The 21970-nt window shown below is 42.6% G+C and overlaps 1 protein-coding gene across 2 annotated transcripts in view; it reads left to right on the plus strand.

Moving 5' to 3' along the window:
* The first annotated feature begins 2053 nt into the window (after window positions 1-2053).
* The window catches only part of kif1c (kinesin family member 1C), a 69906-nt gene continuing 49989 nt past the window's right edge, over window positions 2054-21970 (plus strand). For both annotated transcript variants that reach the window (XM_034164220.1, XM_034164221.1), the window contains exon 1: window positions 2054-2250. The gene's annotated coding sequence lies outside the window, so the exon portion shown is untranslated. The remainder of the gene's footprint in view (window positions 2251-21970) is intronic.

Genomic DNA, 21970 nt, shown 5'->3' on the forward strand with positions numbered 1-21970 from the left:
GTTTGATCTTTTTTTTGTTGGTCAAATTACCAACTGACGTCATATTTGTCTATTCAGATCTGTACTTTGTAAGGTCCTCCATGTCTCTGATTTGTATACCCTTTGTTCCTTCTTTCACTCTAATCCAAACCCTACAGTTCCAGACCCATGTAGCAACAATGTGTTTCTGTTTTTTTAATAGTCTTGCTTCCCTGGCAATATCTGCATTTTTTTTTTCGTTAGATGCTCATTATATATACATTTGTTCCTTTCAGATTCTTTGCCTGTCTTAATAATTCATTTTTGTATTTTCTGCTTGTAAATCGTATTATTATATTTGGTAGTTTATTTTTACTGTCTTTGGATGGAATTGTGTGACAGTCTGATATAGTGTCTTGATGTATGACAACACCTTTTTAATATAAAAATTTTTTAACTTGCTGTTCTAGTGTTTGTAGTTCTTCAGGTGGTGCACTCCCCACTGGCTCCACCAGAATCCACCACCCTTGTGTACGACCGATGTTTTGTTTCCAAACCAGTTATTATAACATCGTCTTTTCTAGACTATTGTTCAAGTTCATCCACCCGTTGCTCAAGTTTCTTAATAATCTTGTCATTTTCTTTAACAAGATTTTGGAGCTCCTTGATCTCCTTAATCAATTTGTCTAAATTGGACATGTCTTTCGAAGTACGGTTTAATGAGGTCTTTATCTCCTCCATGTCTTCCTCCAGTTTCTCTGTCTTCCTAGGTGGTGCCATATTAACTCATGTAGTCCAGTACAGGCCACTATTAATTATAAAACAGTTCCCACTCATAGTCTCCACCACCTCCACCACCACAAATCCGGTCGCCGCAGACCGACCTTCCCCGATGTTAATCCCGGATATAGCCGCCACCAGTCCAGCATTCACTCTGCGAGGTTACAAATACCTTACCACACATGATGTATTTTTTCATGAGGACTTGAATCCTCATGAAAAAATACATAAGAATGCCAACGGACAAAAGTCGGTTCTTTCTGGATTTCAATGGATGCTCCGGATACACACACACACAGAGGCCACGCCCCTTGTATTATATAGAAAAATGGATGAGAACAAAAGTTAAGGCAGTGTGCCAGCTAGTGGCCATCAACAGTAGTGTCAAAGCATTTAAAGTGCAACCACAAGTGATGGAGTACTTGAAATGTCACAATGAAAGGAACCTTGTCAAAACAGTAATGACTATAAATCAAGGGCAGAGTTCTGACCTTTTCACCATTGAAGGGTCTGACAGAGACCAAGGCTCCAGCCTGAAACTGGCAAGAACTTTAATCAAACAGGCCAATAAGCCACGTTGGGCTAATCGGGCACCAGGTGATTTTAATCTTTTTGCCCTGTTTGATTAAAGGTTTCTTAATCTGAGTGCCTTTTTTTGTTGTTTTCCTGGTGACACCCACTACAAACGAGTATCTGTGGGAAGTTTTACAGGATTGAAGTCTTCCAGCAGCATTGTTGTAGTAGTAGTATCTTAATTCAGTTTTTGTTTGGACTTTCTAAAACTACTGTGTCGAGCTGACACGTATAAATGGGCTGAAGCAAAGCAGATGTAGATTTGTTATATTTAGTCGAATTTTAAAAACTGGCTGATTTCTTTGTGTTTGACGGTGTGTTCGAACATAAACGCGGTCAGAGTGAGACCTCTTGTCTCTGTCCCTCTCTCGGTCAGTGGAGGAATGGGGCGTGGCGTAGCGTGGCTCGTGCTCCGCGACTCTGTCCTCTGATTGTTCGACGGGCTTCGGGATCCTCCGTCCCGGGCACGCGCTCGTGTTCACACGCACACACCCGGGCGCGGCCAGGCCACCGGCCGTCCTCGGTCTCTTTGCCCCCTCCCCTTTTTTACTTTTATGACTTTCTTTTTGCTACTTTTCCCCGAAGCGAACTTTCAAAGGGGCTTGAAGCCGTTTCAGCCCCCGAGCCGGAGCGGCGAATAGCGAGTAGGACGGGGATTCAGCTCGCGGCCCGCAGCGCCTCGAACTTTGCTTCACTTCGGCTAAATGCGGCTACTTTAACAGACGGTACCGTCAAAACCGGTAAACGGCCGAACATCCGGTACGTCGTTACTCCGCAGTAAGCGACGTTAGTCCAAGTTCTGGCTCAAAGTGAACAGCTGTCCGTGTGTCCTGGTACCGGCAGGCCCGAACCAGAACCACGCTTTTAAAGGCCTGTTTATTTGTTCCATGGGGACTCTGTGAGCGCGTGCACGCCACCGAACCGAATCCTCCAGTACAGGTGAGTTCCCCCCCTCCCCGTTAATTGTGATGTAATTATTACTATTTAAAACTTTTAGAAATAAGACGAAATGAGATGTTTTGAAATCCAAAAGCTTAATATTGTTGGAGATACTGAAGGATTTGAACAAAGTTTCGAGGATCTTTGGTCAGGACTTTGTCTGCTGACAAAGACAAGGTTCAAAGGATGATTAAAGAAGTCAGGGTCAGAGGTCTCTGGACTGAAGACAAACAGGCATCAGAATCGCCATCTGTCCTTCTCCAAAATGTTTTTATGAACAAACGAATTACTTTCTGACATTATGTCTGTATCGTGGCTCAAGCAGAGGGTCACCCCCTTTGAGTCTGGAATGCGTGAGGTTTCTTCCTCAAATCACCAGAGGGAGTTTTTTTCTTACCACTGTTGCTCTGGGGGTTGGTAAGGTTCTACCTTACTTGTGTGAAGTGCCTTGAGGAAACTTTGTTGTGATTTGGCGCTATATAAATGAAAATACATTGAAATTGAAACTGTCTACCAACCGTTCAGAAAGTCACTTCCACTCAGAGGAAAAAACATATAACGTCACATTAAACCCAACGTCTGGTCTGTGTCAGACATGAGATGCCAACCACATCTGCCATTGTGGGGCTAACCCCCACTCTCCTGCAGGCAGGTGAAATTTTAATTTTAGTTTTAAGTGTTTTTTCACTGACACACAACGTTAAAGCAGAACAGCAAAAAAACAAAAAAATAAAAATTATATGAGCGAAGCGCCGTACAGCGGCGCAAAGCTCGCTCGTGGTACGGGGTGGCCTAAACAGGAAGTACCAATTTTCAAATCCACAGTAAAACAGGAAATGTTCAAATGTCAAACACTTCCTGGATTAACAGACAAGATCCAATGGAATCTCGTGGGAACTCAGTGGCAAGCTCACACTCAAACAGGAAGTGTCAAATTCTCAGTCACAGTGAAACGGAAAATGTTCAAATGTCAAACACTTCCTGGCATGGGTGGAGCTAGAGCGGAGGACAGGGTTTCACTGGACTCTCCTGAAATGTGATTGGACACAGATGATATGTCATGGCACCACACGTCTGGTCAAAAGAGCTGTATTTTCAAATCATTGAGTCACATTGACTGCTAGGTTCCTCCTGTCCAGTAGCTGGTGCTGTGTACCACAAAAAGTTCTAATCCACCTTAGAAGAAGAAAAATGTTTGCTCCAGATTTGAACTGAGCACGTCATTTGAACTGTGGACTTCTAATGACACCCAACATATATATTTTTTTTGAACACTGTTTATTCAAAAGGGCAACTCCATATTCAATTACAACATAAAATTAATAGAACAAATCGAACAGAGCAACTCAGCAAATTCTAGGACAGTATTCCATCCCATTTAAAGTAAAAGGGGTATATCCTAAAATATATTTTACTTTATCTACAACTGGTATAAAAAAAAAAAGGAAAACACATAATTCCGGTGAGAAACCCTGAGCAAGTATAATTATGCCCAACCAAAGTAAATAATGACAGGGGTCCACCTATTCAAAAACAAATCCATATTCAAATGAAGCTTTGCCGTAATTTTTTCCATCAGATATACATTTTTTTAATCCCTCACACCATTGAGGGAGAGTGGGAGGTAGTCCTTTTAACCAAGATCTCGTTATCATTTTCTTTGCTACCAATAAACAAATGTGGAGCAATTGAGCTTCCCTTTTGTCAAACCACAAAACTCCCACTTCCCCTTCACTTCCAGTGAGTTATCAGACAGTTGAGAATGTAAATATTTATACATGTTCAATATTATTTTAACTTTTTTCTTCAATCACCTTAATTAATATTTGTTCAATTGGTTGTAGGCAGTTGTTTCAAAGCGTCCCATTCTGCACATGACACTAAATAGTCTCGTAATTGTAAATATTGAAAAAACCCATCAGAACCTAAACCAAATTGTCCTGCAACTGTTTAAAAGATTTTAATATCCCTCCATCAAACATCTGATGGATAGTTATCAAACCCCTTTCCGCCCACCCCTTAAATCCAGAGTCTAATTTATTAGGTAAAAAATTCAGCAATCTTAGTGATTTAAGTGCCTGTGAGGTTGTTAAGGTGCACTGATTTTCTTCCTCACCTGTGTCCATACTTGTGTACACACAATCCACTCATTTTTATTTTCAAATCTCTCCATTTCTTTTGTTCCAAAAAGGTACGGTCTCTAATGAAACAATTTGGGAAGCATGGTTTTTCTAGTTTTATCCAATTTGTTTCCTCATCCTGCAATACCCATTCTACTAACCCACGCATCTGTGCAGCCAATATACAATTTCAATTAGACAAACCAAGACCCCGTTTTTGTTGTTTTTTTTTATACATAATACTTTCAGCCGAACTCGAGGTTTTTTTCCTTTGCCAAATGACTATAAAGAAATCATTTTGCCCAACTGAGGAAGGAGATTCATCCTAACTGTTTCTGTTCTCCCAATTAGGGATAAGGGTAGAATTTCCCAGCGGACCAAGTCTGATTTTATTGACAAAAAACAATTTACCATAGTTTTCTGTATATAATTGTGAGGCTTGTGGTTGTAACCATTATGCCTAAATACTTCAATCCTTGGGTGGGCCAATTTAAACAAAGCAACTTTATCCAAATCTAGCGGCCTATCACCCACCAACATCATTGCTTGCGACTTGTCTCATTGACCTTATAACCTGATGTCATTCCAAAGTCCCCCAGACATCCTAAGTGCCGAGGACAGACGTCTGCAGGTTGGTAATATACAGTATCACATCATCCGCATAGAGTGAAATCTTGTACTCTACTCCACCCGCCAATACTCCCTGTATATTGTCATTATCTCGAATTATTTCCGCCAGTGGTTCTATGCTTATAGCAATAATAAGGAGAAAGTGGGCACCCCTGTCTAGTTCCTCTTTTCAGTCTGAAAGGTTCAGAACAATGTCCATTTACTTGTACTTTTGATGTGGGTTCTGTATACAACACTCTACTCAATCAATAAAATCTGAGGTGAAATCCCATTTTCCCCAATGTATTCTCCAAATACAGCCAATCCACCCTATCAAATGCTTTCTCAGCATCTAAGCTGAGATGCATTGAAGGTTCCTGTTTCTGTTTTGCTATGGACATAATGTTTAGTGTTCTTCTTATATTATTTATTCCCAGGTGACCAGGTATAAACCCTGTTTGATCGGACTTAATTATTCTGTTAATGCACTTTTGAATACAGCACAACAAACTAATTGGCCTGTATGAGGAACAGACTGTGGGATTCTTTCCCTCTTTGGGGATTACTGATATTATTGCCTGAGACCAAGATTTTGGTGGGTCTTTTTTAGCTAAGGCATAATTATAAACCCTTTGTAAAAGGGGTGTGACCTCATCTAGAAAGTGTTTATAAATTCCCCTGGATAGCCATCCATACCTGGTGACTTATTATTTTTCAGATTTCTCATTGTTTCCTCTATTTCCCTTTTTGTTATTGGCTCTCTCATGGCTTTGGCTTCAGCCTCTGTCAATTTCGATAACTTAATTTTTCCCAATAGGTTTTCAATTTTCTCTGCTGTTGTCTATTTCAGGTGAGTCCTATAGTGCCTCATAATAGACTGAAAATGCCTCGGCTACATCTTTAGGGTGTTTGCATAACTGAAACGCCAGTAGCCTACTGGCCCTATTTCCGGACTCATAGTATCTCTGATTAGCAAACCGCAAGGCGCCCTCTGCCTTATATGTCAATAAGTTGTTCAGTGCCTGTCTGTTTAGGGTTAGAGATTTCAAGATATTTTCATTATTTGTCTTTTTATGCCTCTTTCTCTAGATCAGCTATAAGTCTTCTAATCGTTTCTGTTCTTTCTCTCTGTCTTTTCCTTATTTTAGATGAAAGACCATTTCCCCCTTACACCACTTTCGCAGCTTCCCATAAAGTAGAGACTGAAAACTTCTCCATTGTCATTATGTTCCATATAGTCCCTCCATTCCTGCTTTATCTTCTGAACTACATCTGGATCGTTCAAGAGTGAGACGTTCAGTCTCCAAGGGTTGAATTTTTCTATCGTTCTCTAACCTTAATGACATCACTATTGGAGCATGGTCTGATATTGTTATGGGATCTAAGTGACAATCCATAACAGTATAAGCATCCTTTCTCGATACACAAAACAAATCAATTCTGGGTAGCTGTTATAGACCTTAGAAAAAAAAGTGTAGTCTCTCTCCTTCGGGTGTTTGTACCGCCATACATCATACATACATCGCCATACATACTCCGCCCTGTCCAAGCGTAGCAGATGAAAGTTGTCTCTGGCTACAACAGAGTCTGGGATGGTTGGGGTGAGCCAGGTCTCTGTGAAAATCATCGTGCCAGTCTAAATAAAATAATTAAATAAAATTAAATGTAATTAATAATAAAAATCATAAAATAATTATTTCATGTTGGATTAATCATTTTCTTTGCAAATTGGCGGTTAAAAACTGCTGTAATCACTTCCTGAATCACAGAAACTGCTTCAGCCATTTGCATGCACGCCTAACAAGCTGCAGAAAGCATTTTGAGCCATCTAAAAAGGTTAATATTTGTCATGTTTTACATTTTCATGGCTTGATAAAACAGTTGTGTGTTCTTTCCTTCTTGTGTGCAGCCGTTAAAGTATGTTTTATAACAGCTTTAATGTCTTGTTAGTAAGCCTTCAGACGAGCTGCGCTCTAATGCGATCTGCTGACGTCACCACTTGCTCTGTTCACTTCTTCTTTGCTCCACTTGACTAGCTGCACATCGTGTTGGCGATTAGATCGCACCACGTAGCATGACATTTATGCATGAAAGATTATTTTTTTTTTGAACATCTCAAAATTCTCTGTGCAATAGCACGCCCCGGCACCCCTTTGGCATCCTGTTCTGCCCCCTTTAAAGAGGAGTTTACTCTCCAGCACGGTACAGGTTGTGCTAGTGCGTGAGTCAAAGGCATGCTCGTGTCAGGGGGCCTTAAAAGTGTCTGTAAGCGGACAAGCTGGTGGAAAAGACAGAGAGGAAGCAGACATATTCTCCGTATGTAGGATGACAGTGAGTCAGTAACAAGCTACACACTTGATCTACGTTAATTATTTTATGTTAATTTACTGTCTTAATGTATTTATAAATTGTTTAGGTTCTTGTTATCATATTAACACTATTACAACCCCAAATCCAATGAAGGTTGGGACGTTGTGTAAAATGTAAATAAAAACAGAATCCAATGATTTTCAAATCCTCTTCAACCTATATTCAATTGAATAACCACCACAAAGACAAGATATTTAATGTTCAAAACTGATAAACTTTGTTTTGTGCAAATATTTGCTCATTTTGAAATGGATGCCTGCAACACAGTTTCTAAAAAACTGGGACAGTGGTATGTTTACCACTGTGTTCTACATCACCTTCTAACAACACTCAATAAGCATCTCACCAGGTCATGTTAGGTCCTTCAGACTTTATTTTGAGTAAATGACTTCAGGGAGCATTAACATGGCAAAAAACCTTCCGGCTTCTGGGGGGAGCTTTTAAGCATTTTTTATGTATTTGCCTCTCACATGCCTGGAAAAGCTCCTCGCCATCTAACCATGTCCTTTAGGACGTTTTTTTTCAGTAGAATGGTTCTTGGGAGCATGACTAAAACCCTGACTCCACCAGGTGATTTCACTAATTAATGTCACTTTGAGCAGATGGAATCAGTTATCAGTGAAATCACCTGGTGGAATCAGTGGCTTCAAAGAAACCTGCGCCCTTTCTGGAACAAGTTGCCCACCCCTGCTCTAAATTAAAGATGCTCCAATCATATAGAAACTACACCAACATTATTTGCCTGATCATAAAGATTCCAAAAAGGTATAGTTTGGACAATCTGTGACTGAATGTTATGAGGTAAAAGCAGCAAGAATGGTGACAAAGATCAGTTTCAGTTTGTACAGGGGTCAAAAGTTAAAGTTTGTCCATTAATTTTGCTCCAGCTGTATTTGTGCTGAATTTGATGCTTGTATCACCATTTGAAGGATTGTTTCAGTTATCTGCTGCACTAATAAGCCAACAGAGCATGAACCAGCTGTTTGTTAGTTTAAACGTGTACTAAGGCCAAAGGAGAAATGCTGCTTTTAACAACCAGGAAACTCATTTCTGACATAAAATACGGTCCGTTTACCTCACCAAAGTTTGGTGTCATTAGAAAGTCCCTAGTTTTAAACGACGTTGTTCAGTTCAAAATCCACTACTAAGGTGGATTAGAACTTTTTGTGGTACACAGCACAACTACTGGATAGCAGGAACCTAGCAGTCAGGGTGACTCACTGATTTGAAAATGCCAAACTGGCACTTCCTGTTTAGGACGCCCTGTACTATCAGTGAGTTTGTCCGCTGCGCGGCACTTTGCTCACACTATTATTATCAGTATTTGTCATGCATATATTTTAATGTATTTACAATTATATTATGGCCTCACAATAGTAAGTCCCTTCGGCTGCTCCCTTGTTTGCACTCGGGGTCGCCACAGCAAATCCAAGGTGGATCTGCATGTTGAATTGGCACAGGTTTTACGCCAGATGCCCTTCCTGAGCAACTCCACATTACATGGAGAAATGTGACAGGGGTGGGATTCGAACCCGGACCTTCTGCACTGAACCAAGCGCATTAACCACTTGGCCACCACCCCTGCTCTGTATTATGGTCTCACAGTGACATACTAAATAAACTCTTGCACACACGCTTTTAATATATAGATATTTGGCATGTGAATGAGGTACATTCACACATTTTTCAAACTGTGTAACAGTTCATTTCATTTTGCTTAGTTTCATCATCATAACAAAGTTATCCTCCGATTACACATCTTAATGCAATTCAGGTTATATTGGTTGATTTTACTGTCCATTCATGACTGGGAGGGCAGAACGCATTTGTTTTTTTATTTCTCTTCCCCTTTCTGTGAAGACGAGTCACAGCTCTGAGAGGACTGCGTTATACCTAGCAACAGAGTCAACCCCGTCTCCTCACAAAGATAGGAGTTTCTGTCCCCTCCTTGCTCAGCGTTGCTCTCAGACACCTGCTAGATCACTCTTAGGCTAAGATTCCTTGCCAGGAAATTTTAGGCTAACTTAGGAGCTCTTTGAGATGGCTTTGAGTTACTTTGCGGATATGGGCCCTAGATGTTAGTCTGTATCCAGGCCCGTCCCAAACCCAGAGACTCAGGTTCCTCATTCGGCTGCTCAAGTGCTGCAGTCAGAGGATCCACTGCACAGCGGCTGAGAACTGACCACACGCATGTAGTCACCTGCAGTCTGCTTGCTGCAGACAAACAGAAGACCTGCTGTAACGACCACTGTTTCCAGTTCTTCTGCCGCTGACGTGAATGCAGTCTGCTGTCTGTGGGTCCAGACCTCCTGACGGAACCCCAATAGGTCCGAATCCCCAGTCTGCTTACGTCTGCGGGCCCAGACCCTCCTGTATTGTGTATTCAGTTTTCAGACGGTGTTACTACAAAGAGTTAAAATATTAGAAAATTGTAATTTATGCAAAAAGTAGCTTGTCCAATATTAGTGGTCCCTTAAAGCGGAGGTGAAGCCGTGCCTGAAGTTTTGGGATGTTTCCAGCTTGTGTGTCCAGGTACTTTTGGACCTGTCTGTAGCGGGTCAGTAGGATTTGTCCAGGCAATGTGGGTCATGTGTGGAGTATTTTTAGCTCTGATGTTGTGAAGCTGTGCCGTCTTTTCCTCTGAAGGTTCTTTAATTGCACAAACACTTTGGTCTTTTACCACTTTGTTCGCCACACTGGTGGTGTCATGGTTACCGGCTCCGCCACCATTCCAGCTGTGAAATTTTCAGATAATAAGACCATGACTTCAGCTCAGTTTGTGGATCCGCTCTGCTTGAGACGACAGAACGCCGGAGCTGCTGGACGCCGACCTTCAAGCCTCAGAGACGATGAATACTGAGGAAGCAGTGTGCCTGTTTGTGTCCACATCTTCAGTACTTCCTTTTGCTGCACAAACGTAACTTCAGGACTTTTCCATCATGAGGTGTCAATCAGTTGTCCCACAGTGTGCTGTACCTTATTGACCCAGTACATGTCAGTAGCTTATGGTGAAACAGATGGCTGGTCGTCCTCCACACAGCGACTCTTTATCTGTCCTGAACTGCTCTTCTTGGTTCTGGCTTCTTTTTTCTAATGTCTGTAATGTGTTGCGACTTGTCCATCGACAGCGTCTGACATTCCTGAAGACAGCAGAACATGAAATTAGACAGTTTAACTGGCCACATAGATGAGCTCCGGCCTCTGTTTTTATTCCCCGAAGGCCCAAAGGGGGATTATGTGGTGGGCTTTCTGTCCGTCTGTCTGGACCTGAAACTTGGTCTTTGTCATAAGTTGGTTATATTGTTCCAAATGGGCCCATTTTACCAGAGTCTGGTGCTTGATGAACAAATGTGGACTCCGTCAGTTTCATGAGTTAGTGTCTGTATTCAGAAATCGTCTCCTCTCACATCTTCAGGAGAATTTCAGGAAGCATGGTACATTTCCTTGAATGTTAGTAGAATGTATGAAGCACTTGTACCAAAGCAGCATTTGTTTTTAAATAATAATTAAAAATTTTTGTGGATTTTAAAATTTATACAGTAGTGTTCAGAATAATAGTAGTGCTATGTGACTAAAAAGATGAATCCAGGTTTTGAGTATATTTTCTATTGTTTACATGGGAAACAAGGTACCAGTAGATTCAGTAGATTCTCACAAATCCAACAAGACCAAGCATTCATGATATTCACACTCTTAAGGCTATGAAATTTGGCTATTAGTAAAAACAATAATAGTAGTGTGGCATTCAGTCAGTGAGTTCGTCAATTTTGTGGAACAAACAGGTGTGAATCAGGTGTCCCCTATTTAAGGATGAAGCCAGCACCTGTTGAACATGCTTTCTCTTTGAAAGCCTGAGGAAAATGGGACGTTCAAGGACATTGTTCAGAAGAACAGCGTAGTTTGATTAAACGTTGATTGGAGAGGGGAAAACTTATACGCAGGTGCAAAAATTATAGGCGGTTCATCTACAATGATCTCCAATGCTTTAAAATGGACAAAAAAACGAGAGACGCGTGGAAGAAAACGGAAAACAACCATCAAAATGGATAGAAGAATAACCAGAATGGCAAAGGCTCACCCATTGATCAGCTCCAGGATGATCAAAGACAGTCTGGAGTTACCTGTAAGTGCTGGTGACAGTTAGAAGACGCCTGTGTGAAGCTAATTTATTTGCAAGAATCCCCCGCAAAGTCCCTCTGTTAATAAAAGACGTGCAGAAGAGGTTACAATTTGCCAAAGAACACATCAACTGGCCTAAAGAGAAATGGAGGAATATTTTGTGGACTGATGAGAGTAAAACTGTTCTTTTGGGTCCAAGGGCCGCAGACAGTTTGTGAGACGACCCCAAACTCTGAATTCAAGCCACAGTTCACAGTGAAGACAGTGAAGCATGGTGGTGCAAGCATCATGATATGGGCATGTTTCTCCTACTATGGTGTTGGGCCTATATATCGCATACCAGGTATCATGGATCAGTTTGGATATGTCAAAATACTTGAAGAGGTCATGTTGCCTTATGCTGAAGAGGACATGCCCTTGAAATGGGTGTTTCAACAAGACAATGACCCCAAGCACACTAGTAAACCAGCAAAATCTTGGTTCCAAAAATGAATGCTTTGCAGATGTGAAGAAATCATGAAAAACTGTGGTTATACAACTAAATACTAGTTTAGTGATTCACAGGATTGCTAAAAAAAACTGTTTGAACATAATAGTTTTGAGTTTGTAGCGTCAACAGCAGATGCTAGTATTATTGTGAACACCCCCTTTTCTACTTTTTTTTTTACTAATAGCCCAATTTCATAGCCTTAAGAGTGTGCATATCATGAATGCTTGGTCTTGTTGGATTTGTGAGAATCTACTGAATCTACTGGTACCTTGTTTCCCATGTAACAATAAGAAATATACTCAAAACCTGGATTCATCTTTTTAGTCACATAGCACTACTATTATTCTGAACACTACTGTATATACAACTTATTTATTAGCTTCAGCAATTTCATCCTGAAATGCAGCATTCGTACATTAAAGAAATGACAGTAATTTATTGTTGTTTAACTAGCTGTTAGTGGCTCATTTTCAGTGAATTTCCCTGCAGCGATCAAAGAGCTTGTGATTCTTAAGGCGTTCACTCTGCTTCACTTCTCCTCTGGCTTGTTGTCCTTTCATCAGGAACAGTGACTTTTTCTGCCACAGAAGAACTTTGCTTAAACAACAGACGTTTTTAATGAACAGAAACTTAAAATCCACAATACCTGAGTAAACTGGATTGTGGAGGATGAAGGTACTGGGTTCAGGTTAACCCCTGACCCAATGTAGACACGAGGTCACAGCTGCATCAAACCTGGTCTCACTACAAGTCTGGGTCCCCGGCCTCTGAGAGCCAGAGACTCCTGGGAAGATCTTATGTAGTCATGAGGTCAAATGTTAGATGTGTGTGATGCAGAAACAAGTCTTTAGGGTCCTGGTACTATCTGGGTGTCAGCCTTGGACTCTAACCAGTGACTTAAGGTGAGGACGGGATGTCTTTAGTACCAGGTCTCTGTGGAGGATCCCTGAATTATGCTGGAATGACACGAGTGGATCATGATGAACCAGCGGAAATCAAATCCACCTCCTTTCTTCACTTCTTTCATTAAATAAAGGATTCAACAAGTTCCAAACTTTATTTTCAGATTTACAAAACAATTTACGTTTATGCAGACAAAACATCACTGTAATTACTCAAGTGACAGTAGATCATCCGTTTCCATCTCAACCTGTCCTCTGTGTCTTCCTCTGACTCACCAACCACCTGCATGTCCTCCCTCAGCACATCCATAAGCCTCCTCTTTGGCCTCCCTCTTCTCCTCCTGCCTGGTGGCTGCATCCTCAGCATCCTTCTCCCTATATACCCTGGGTCCCTCCTCTGCACATGTCCAAAACATCTTAGTCTCTCCTCTCTGACTTTGTCTCTAAACTGTCCCACCTGAGCTGTCCTTCTGATATGTTTATGCCTAATCCTGTCCATCCTCATCACTCCCAAACAGAATCAGAACATCTTCAGCTCTGCCTCCTGTCTTTTTGTCAGTGCCAACATCTCTAATGGGCTTTTCACACTGAACACGTCAGGCTGATGCGTCAAAGGTTTCCATTACGATGCGTTTCCAACGCGTTGTGATGTCAGACGCTTCGCTTCGGAAGCGGCAAGGGGGCGGAGATTGCTACGTCACACTCTGGCTGTTTCCACAACCTGAAAACAGTTCAGCGATCACCATCTTGAATTTGCGTCGCCTGAACCACAAAAAAGCTTTAAAAACAGCAGTAGAACAATTCTCCCATCACCCTGCTGGTAGAAGCTTTTTTTTCAGCTACTTTTCGGAGTGACGCCGACCGAGGGAGGACTGATGACTTGGTGGGATATCGATCGAACCGCGACAGCGGACCGACCCGCACGGAGAAGCCGGCCTTCAGGCATCATCACTGGACAGACCGAGGCAGGCAGCCGGGGTGATGGAGCAAACCCACTCAGTCCGAAATCTCCCACTTTTTGGATATATGTGACGTCCCATTTTGACCAACGGAGTTTAGTTCTGCAGCTTTATCGAGGTGAGAATAATGTAAAAATAAAATGTCACGTTTACTGCACTGCTGTGAAGGTTTATTGATCGGCTAATGTTAGCTTAGCTTTTTAGCACAGTTGATCTGAGTGAACGCTTTAATTTGTAAATGGTTCAGTCTTTTTTTTATTTTTAACAAATAAAGCTACAGCTTTTTTCGGACACCACAAAAGCTCAACTTTAAACTTTTTTTTTCCATCGTTTTTTTTTTCTTTTTTTTATGTATAAACTGTTTAGTGTTTCTTTATATTTTAAGACATATTTTTTATTTGTCCCAATCAGGAACATTTGCTGTGCAGACAACCACTTCCATTGATGAGCTGAACACCATGAAGTCCAGTCGATCACCACCAGAGTTCAAAGCTGCAGAAGAGACCGTCATCTGGTCCCGAGAATCCAGCAGAACATCACCTGCTTCTAAATAAAAGGCTCTTTCAACAGCAACTATTTTATTATTTTTTAAAAAGCTGTTTCATTTTATATTTTAACAATAAATGAACGGATCATTAAAAATGTCCACGAATCAAAGTCAAGACATTTGCACAAGCAGAAGCTCTCCACTTATTGTGCTCAAATTCATATTTTAGAAATGACTCTGTCCTGATAACAACATTAAAGGCAATTACATATTTTGATGAAATTACAAGTTGAAATGACTATAAAAAAAAATTCATCATGGGGTTTATGTCACAGAAATCCTACTTTACAATCACACTGCAGTCATTGTTAAATTATTTCCTGTTGTATTTATAATAAACATTTGTATTTATTTACAGTGTGTGTTTTTATGGTTGATATGAGATATAAATAATCTACCAGACTTTTAAAAAATGTACAAGTTTTCATGTTATTTTGTTTGTCTAAAAATAAATGTCCGAGGTTCCTTATGTTAAACAAAAAATTCATCTGAAATAACGGGTGGTTTTAATTTACAGATGAAAGGTTTCTAAAGAGCCATTTATTGATTGATTTAACTATTTTTAACAGTAATCAGAAATTTTGAGGTAACAACAACAAAAAAACATTTCCAAGGATTTTTCTTCAGAAAACTGCTCTATAAATGAGCAGTCTTGTGACACGTTTCTGTTTTGTACAGATAAGTGGTTTCTGCCACTAGTCTTCCATGTTTTGGCCCGACGTGTCCTTCCTATTGGACAGCGCAAAGATATGTCACAGCTCAGAGCGTCAAAAGTTGGATTGGGTTGAACTTTGACCGCGTCAGACTGCCGAAAAGCGGCAGTGCGCGCTCCCATCAGAAGCGTCGCTTTAGCTCGGCTTTTGACGCCTTTCACTTCCGACGTGTTCAGTGTGAAAGGCCCATAAGCCGTTCAACACAGCTGGTCCCACTTTTCTCCACTCTCCACCCTGCCTGTACTCTGTTCTTCACCTCTCTACCACACTCTCCATTCCTTTGGACAGGTGATCCCAAGTATTTAAACTCTTCTACTTTCACCACTTCTACTCCTTGTAACTGAACTATTCCACTGGGCTCCCTCCCATTCACACATGTGCACTTAGTCTTACTCCTGCTGACTTTCATTCCCCTTCTCTCCAAAGCATATCTCCACCTCTCCAGGCTTGACTCAACCTGCTCTCTACTCACTACAGATCACAATGTCATCTGCAAACATCAGTCCATGGGGACTCCTGTCTGATCTCATCTGTCAACCTGTCTGTCACCACTGCAAACAAGAAAGGACTCAGAGCTGATCCTTGCTGTAATCCCACCTCCACCTTGAATGAGACTGTCATTCCTACTGCTCATCTCACCGCTGTCACACTGTCCTTGTAAGTGTCCTGCACTACCCTCACATACTTCGCTGCCACTCCAGACTTCCTCATACAGTACCACAGCTCTTCTCTTGGCACCCTGTCATAAGCTTTCTCTAAATCCACAAATACACAAATGTAACTCCATCTAGTCTTCTCTATACTTCTCCAACAGTATTCTGAGCAAACATTGCATCTGTAGTGCTCTTTCTCAGCATGAAACCATGTTGCTGCTCACAGATCTTCACCTGTTTTCTAAGCCTAGCTTCTACTATTCTTTCACATAACTTCATGCTGTGGCTTTTTTTTTTTAATGTTGTGTGAATCGCCTTGAGATGATTTCATCGTGAATTGGCGCTATATAATTTAGTACATTTGAAATTTGGCTGATCAACTTTATGCCTCTGTAGTTACTGCAGCTCTGCATATCACCCTTGTTCTTGAAAATAGGAACCAGCACACTTCCTCTCCACAAGTCGGGCGTCCTTTCACTTTCTAAGATTTTATTAAACAGTCTGGTTAGAAACTCTTCTGCCATTTCTCCTAGACTGTAGAATGTCATCTGGACCAACTGCCTTTCCAGTCTTCATCCTTTTCATAGCTGCCCCACTTCATCCTTAAGCCTCTTTCACATTGGCGTATTCGTAGAGCTGCGTATTGCGGCATTGTGTTTCATTTAAATACTCCCGAAATGCGCGCATACTCAGCCTTTTTCCGTGTTCATAGATTTGCTTGCAGGTGCGTGTGTTCGCTTTTTAATGTGCACACAGTTGCATGTAGCTCTTGCCGCTATTTAAAACCAGTTCCCTCCTGTCGGCTGTGCAGAACACATCACTGCACTTGGAAAAGAGTGGACTGTACAATGAGGGTTTTACAGTTTCATTCCTGCCACGTATGTAGCCAAAGCTGCTATTTTCTGCCTCTGTGGAAGTGCGCTCTGTTCTCTACTGCACGGTGTGGTGCACGTCAGAAACAGTCATTTAACATTATTATTAGTATTTTGTGTTGGTGGATCATTTTCATTGTGTCCAGATGCTGCTGAGTCTGACTGTGGTAAAGGCTGCTGTTAATGAAGCGCTGTGGCTCGTTAAACTTTTAAACCTCCGGTTGCTGCGCTGATCACGTCCGCTGATTTGATCAGACCTGATCGATCAGGGCATCTGATGAGCGCACCAACATGCAGCCATGAGGTTTTTATTTTAAAGTCACAGCACTTATTGTTTTATCAGACACAGAGAGAGCGAGAGCGCACGACCTACTGTTTCTGGATTTCTGAGTTGAGGTTCGATTCCCTGTTCTGAGCACACACACATCCATCAGTTACAGCTGTAAGCACATACAGGCGCTGTGGGCTGTGTGATCATGATCTCAGTTGATTCCTCTGAATTCACGCACTTTTTGGTTGTGTACAGGAGCGCCATGTTGCACAGACTTGCATGCAGTAATGCTGTGCTGTGCAGACCTGCTTAAAACTGTGTCCAGTGCTCTACGCCAAACAAAATTAAACATGTTTAATTTCTTCCATCCCTAAATTCTTCCATCCTATGCGCGTAGCCCTCAACGTACTGCTGCATAGGGAGCAAAAACTCGACGTAGAACTGCTAAAAGTAGGCAGAGAGCTGCTCAACTCGGCGTAGACGATACGCCACAATAAGCAGCTCTATGAATACGCCAGTGTGAAAGAGGCTTTACTCATCTCTTGCACTTAAGTTGTCTCTTGCACATTTACTCTCTCCACATCATGCTGCCTTTTCTCTCTCATTTTCTTTTTATCAGCTCCTCAAAATATTCCCTCCACCTTCTCAACACACACTCCTCGCTTGTCAGCACATTACCATCTGCATCTTTTACCACCCTAACCTGCTGTGCATCCTTTCTAGCTCTGTCCCTTTGTCACCAGTCGGTACAAGTCCTTTTTGTCCTTCTTTTGCTATTCAACTTGTACAGCTTGCAATATGCTTGGGTTCACTCTCCACCACCTCATCTAACGCACTCCAGAAATCTTCTTTCTCCTTCATCTCACAACATACCTGTGGGGCATATGCACTGATGACATTCATCATCGCCCCTTCAATTTCCAACTTCACTCGCTTAACCTCTACTTTTCCGTTAAAATGACCCCAACACCATTTCTTTTCCTATCCTCACTACGATACAACAACTTTAACACACCACCTATGCTCCTGCTCTTACTTCCCTTCCACTTGGTCTCTTGCATACACAGTGTCTACCTTTCTCCTTGCCATCATATCAGCCAGCTCTCGCCCTTTACCAGTGATACTGTCAACATTCAAAGTCCTGACTCTCACTTCCACCTTCTAGTTTTCCTCTTCTTCCACTGTATGTGGACATGTTTTCCTCCTCCTCCTCTTCTTCTTCACTCTGCAGTAGGCTAATTTCTGCCGCCTGTTGGGCAACGGCACCGCTGGCAGTCAAAGCGTATAAATTTAAAAATACATTTAAAAATAAAAGTCATTGATAAGTGACCAAAATGATTAATTGCTCAATAAAAGTTTATTTGATATCTTTTGTTACTTTCACATTAAAGGTCCAAACAGAATTTCTTCTCAAACCTATATATGTCACAGCTGTTTCACGCTTTGTGCTGTTTAAATGTTTATCCACCAGGCAGAATAGTGACGTCATCGGCACGTAACAGAGTGCCTTCATTTGTTGTCCTCAAAGGCCCAAACTTTTCCTGAAGTAAATAGTAAGATCATTTTTGGTCACGCTGCCGCATTGTTTTGATGAAGCCACCGTGTGAACCAGCATCCTACATACCACAGATGATGGGCAGGAATGGTGACATCATTGCACAGCGTGTGAACACACACACACACACACAGTGAGTTTATTCAAGCAGATGAACCGGTTTGCCTTCATCCTGTTGGCAAAATGAATCAGCTCATCAAACAGACGGAGACGTGAGAGTCCACAGACTCCGACAGTCCACTCAGTTAGTCGGCTGCTAATAGCTGGTCTCAGTCTAAGTTAATGAATAACCCGTGTGTTGCGCATGTGATGTGTGTGTGTGCGTGACCAAGTGTCGCCAACCGAATGGTCCCCCTAAAAATTGGTCTGCCCTGCCTTCACTGTGCATGCATCATTTCAGAGCCCAAGCATAGTCTTCTCTAAGCATCAGCTGCGATCCACCGATTATCACCTTGTTTCTGCTTCAAACTGCCTCCAGTGATCTTCTCTCTCAGCGACCGATAACTGAAGCTTTTGTACAACAACCATTTCCACGTAAATTCAGCATTATTTCATAATAAACAACTTTCACAACTCCATTTTCAAGGTCCTGCAGCTGATAAAATAATGAGGTTTGACAGGAAGGGATTAAAGAATGATAGGAAGAGAAAAATGTGAAGCGGGAAAAGAACATGAACGTTCAAAAGACGTGAAGTGAGAAGGCCTGAGGAATCCAATGATGGAGAGAAGAAAAGACGAGAAATTTGTTGCAGCAGAACAGAAGAAAAGAGGGAAAGAAAGTTCGACCACATTACACCCATTTTGGCGTCGCTTCACTGGCTTCCTGTCCCAGTGAGATCAGATTTTAAGGTTCTGCTACTAACCTATAAAATTATTCATGGACTGGCACCTCCCTACCTAGTTTACTTGATTAAACCTTACGTACCGGGCCGGGCTTTGTGTTCTCAGGGTGCAGGACCACTTTGTGTCCCTAAGGTGAGTACAACCCCTGGCAATAATTATGGAATCACCGGCCTTGGAGGATGCTCATTCAGTTGTTTAATTTTGTAGAAAAAAAGCAGATCACAGACATGACACAAAACTAAAGTCATTTCAAATGGCAACTTTCTGGCTTTAAGAAACACTATAAGAAATCAGGAAAAAAAATGTGGCAGTCAGTAACAGTTACTTTTTTAGACCAAGCAGAGGGAAAAAAAAATATGGAATCACTCAATTCTGAGGAATAAATTATGGAATCACCCTGTAAATTTTCATCCCCAAAACTAGTGATCACACCTTGGAGAGCTGTTGCACCAAGTGGACTGACATGAATCATGGCTCCAACACGAGAGATGTCAATTGAAACAAAGGAGAGGATTATCAAACTCTTAAAAGAGGGTAAATCATCATGCAATGTTGCAAAAGATGTTGGTTGTTCACAGTCAGCTGTGTCTAAACTCTGGACCAAATACAAACAACATGGGAAGGTTGTTAAAGGCAAACATACTGGTAGACCAAGGAAGACATCAAAGCGTCAAGACAGAAAACTTAAAGCAATATGTCTCAAAAATCGAAAATGCACAACAAAACAAATGAATGAATGGGAGGAAACTGTAGTCGTCTGTGACCGAACTGTAAGAAACTGCCTAAAGGAAATGGGATTTACATACAGAAAAGCTAAACGAAAGCCATCATTAACACCTAAACAGAAAAAAACAAGGTTACAATGGGCTAAGGAAAAGCAATCGTGGACTGTGGATGACTGGATGAAAGTCATATTCAGTGATGAATCTCGAATCTGCATTGGGCAAGGTGATGATGCTGGAACTTTTGTTTGGTGCCGTTCCAATGAGATTTATAAAGATGACTGCCTGAAGAGAACATGTAAATTTCCACAGTCATTGATGATATGGGGCTGCATGTCAGGTAAAGGCACTGGGGAGATGGCTGTCATTACATCATCAATAAATGCACAAGTTTACGTTGATATTTTGGACACTTTTCTTATCCCATCAATTGAAAGGATGTTTGGGGATGATGAAATCATTTTTCAAGATGATAATGCATCTTGCCATAGAGCAAAAACTGTGAAAACATTCCTTGCAAAAAGACACATAGGATCAATGTCATGGCCTGCAAATAGTCCGGATCTTAATCCAATTGAAAATCTTTGGTGGAAGTTGAAGAAAATGGTCCATGACAAGGCTCCAACCTGCAAAGCTGATCTGGCAACAGCAATCAGAGAAAGTTGGAGCCAGATTGATGAAGAGTACTGTTTGTCACTCATTAAGTCCATGCCTCAGAGACTGCAAGCTGTTATAAAAGCCACAGGTGGTGCAACAAAATACTAGTGATGTGTTGGAGCGTCACTAGTGATGTGTTGGAGCGTCCTCCATGACCAGTAAAACATCAAGGACCGTGACGTCGCCCGGTATGGCGGAGCCGGGGTCCCACCCTGGAGCCAGGCCTGGGGTTGGGGCTCGTGAGCGAGCGCCTGGTGGTTGGGCCTTAGCCCATGGGGCCCGGCCGGGCTCAGCCCGAAAGAGTGACGTGGGCCCGCCCTCCTGTGGGTTCACCACCTGCAGAGGGGGCCATGGGGGTCGGGTGCAGAGAGGATTGGGTGGCGGTCGAGGGCGGGTGGCCCGGCGGCCCGGTCCATGCTCACAGCCCCTGGCTGTTGGGATATGGAATGTCACCTCGCTGGGGGGGAAGGAGCCTGAGCTTGTGCGGGAGGTTGAGAGATACCGACTAGAGATAGTCGGGCTCACCTCCACGCACAGCTTGGGCTCTGGTACACAACTCCTTGAGAGGGGCTGGACGCTTCATTTTTCTGGCATCGCCCACGAGGAGAGGCGGAGAGCTGGGGTCGCATTGCTTATTGCTCCCCAGCTCAGTCGCCAAGTGTTGGAGTTTACTCCGGTGAACGAGAGGGTCGCGTCCCTACACCTTCGGGTCGGGGACAGGTCTCTCACCGTTGTCTCGGCCTACGGACCGAGCAGCAGTGCAGAGTACCCGACCTTCCTGGAGTCCCTGGGAGGGGTACTAGATAGTGCTCCGACTGGGGACTCCATTGTTCTCCTGTGGGATTTCAACACCCACGTGGGCGGCGACAGTGAGACCTGGAGGGGGGTGATCGGGAAGCACGGCCTCCCCGATCTGAACCCGAGTGGTGTTCAGTTGTTGGACTTCTGTGCTAGTCACAGTTTGTATATCACGAACACCATGTTCGAGCACAAGGGTGTCCATAAGTGCACGTGGCACCAGGACACCCTGAGCCGGAGGTCGATGATCGACTTTGTAGTCGTATCATCTGACCTTCGGCCACGTGTCTCGGACACTCGAGTGAAGAGAGCGGCAGAGCTGTCGACTGATCACCACCTGGTGGTGAGTTGGATCCGCTGGGAGGGTAGGAAGCCGGTAAGACCTGGCAGGCCCAAACGTATCGTGAGGGTCTGCTGGGAACGACTGGCGGAACCCTCTGTCAGCGAGGTCTTCAACTCCCACCTCCGGGAGAGCTTCTCCCAGATCCCGGGGGAGGTTGGAGACATGGAGTCCGAGTGG

Source organism: Thalassophryne amazonica, chromosome 23 (genome assembly GCF_902500255.1).
Source record: "Thalassophryne amazonica chromosome 23, fThaAma1.1, whole genome shotgun sequence".
Lineage (NCBI taxonomy): Eukaryota > Metazoa > Chordata > Actinopteri > Batrachoidiformes > Batrachoididae > Thalassophryne > Thalassophryne amazonica.